The sequence below is a fragment of the Bison bison genome, unplaced genomic scaffold (genome assembly GCF_000754665.1).
Source record: "Bison bison bison isolate TAMUID 2011002044 unplaced genomic scaffold, Bison_UMD1.0 scf7180017864517, whole genome shotgun sequence".
In the NCBI taxonomy this organism is placed as follows: domain Eukaryota; kingdom Metazoa; phylum Chordata; class Mammalia; order Artiodactyla; family Bovidae; genus Bison; species Bison bison.
Genome location: NW_011495070.1, coordinates 7972351 through 7974204, shown reverse-complemented (window position 1 = coordinate 7974204; position 1854 = coordinate 7972351). Strand labels below are relative to the sequence as shown.

General features: G+C 39.7%; 1 protein-coding gene across 1 annotated transcript in view; it reads left to right on the top strand.

The window, feature by feature from the left end:
• The window catches only part of CLGN (calmegin), a 47040-nt gene that overhangs the window by 12475 nt on the left and 32711 nt on the right, over positions 1 to 1854 (top strand). The gene's annotated exons all lie outside the window — the stretch shown is intronic.

The following is a 1854-nucleotide window of genomic DNA, read 5'->3' as shown; positions in this document are numbered from 1 at the left end:
ATAATACATAGTTTTTTTTAATGTATTTATTTTAATTGGAGAATAATTACTTTACAATATTGTGAAGGTTATAGCCATACATCAACATGAATTGGCCAAGTTGTTATAAATCTCTATTTAGAATTTTTTTTTTAATTTGCAAATGCATGTGTTGTTTAGCTGTTCAAGGTGAATATTCTTTCTCCTGTTAAGTTTGAAGCTCCACAAGCTTCAAACTTAAAAATTTAAATTTCTTTAAAATCTGGTTCTGTGATCCATAGAAAGTAAGTAATAATCAAAGTGCTTATGGCTGACTTAAGATACAGCTACTATGAGGGTTTTGGTAGGTTAATACTTTAAAGAAATTGCCAGATACCTGTGACTCTTAACTGTGTGCTGTGCTTAGTCACTCAGTCATGTCTGACTTTTTGTGTATGTGTGTGACCCCGTGGACTGTAGTCAGCCAGGCTCCTCTGTCCACGGGAATTCTCCAGGCAAGAATACTAGAGAGGGTTGCCATGCCCTCCTCCAGGGGATCTTCCCAACCTAGGGATAGAACCCAGGTCTCCCACATTGCAGATGGATTCTGTACCATCTGAGCCACCATGAAAGCCCAAGAATCCTGGAGTGGGTAGCCTACCCCTTCTGCAGGGGAACTTCCCGACTCAGGAATTGAAGCAAGGTCTCTTGCATTGCAAGGCAGATTCTTTACCAGCTGAACTACCAGGAAAGCCCGTGACTCTTAACTATATTTGATGATAATTTGAAAAGATGGTAAGAAATAGGAGAGAACAATTTTTGATGCTTCTAATTTTATAGCGTGAAAATTGTAGGAATGGTAAAGTATGAATAAAGTATATTGGCCCATTTTTGCCAAAGCATAAAAATATAGAGAACAGTAAAGTTGTAATTCATTAAACTTCATAGGAGGTGGGCAATTTGGGTAGCAGAATCTTGACCCTGTAGAAGTATCTGGGATTTTGTTTAAGTACTGATTTTCCTCCCTTGAATAGAAAGTATGCTATTAGGGGAGGGTAAGGACAGTGAAAGTTGGGTCTTCATTGCTAAGCAGGCTCTTCTCTAGTTGCAGGGCGTGGCTTTCTCATTATAGAGGCTGCTTTTGTTGTGGAGCACGGCTCTAGGGGATGTGGGCTTCAGTAACTGAGGCATGTAGGCTCAGCAGTTGTGGTTCTAAGGCTCTAGAAGTGAAAGTGAAGTCACTCAGTCGTGTCCAACTCGTAGCAACCCCATGGACTGCAGTCTGCCAGGCTCCTGTGCCCATGGGATTTTCCAGGCAAGAGTACTGGAGTGGGGTGCTATCGCCTTCTCCCTAAGACTCTAGAGCACATGCTTAATAGTTGTGGTTCACATGTGGCGTGTGGGATCTTCCTAGATCAGGGATCAAACCTGTGTCTCCTGCATTGGCAGGTAGATTCTTTACCACTGAGCTACCAGGGAAGCCCAGGAATTAATTTTAAACTAACCTATGTGCTTATTAAATTTTTCATCTTATATGTTTATCATCATGCTATTTCTTTTGCTTCTAATAATTTTTATCCCCAAATACTGTCACCTGTTAGAATCCTATCAAGGCCTTGTCCACTGCATTATGAGACCTTGGGTAAGTACTTCCTCCCACCCCTCCTGTGTTAGAGGGAGTCAGTGTATTCTGTTTGCATAGAGTATTTTTTTCCATCATGTATCTCTTATGTTCTGTATGTTATTACCAGTAGGATATAAAGTTTTGAGGAGACCATGTAACCTACTATCTGTTACCTATATGTGCATTCCATACTAGGTTCTTAATTAATGAGATTGTTTAATTAAAGTATTTGTGAAGGTGAATAACTTTAGATTTTTAAAATCTGTTTTCTA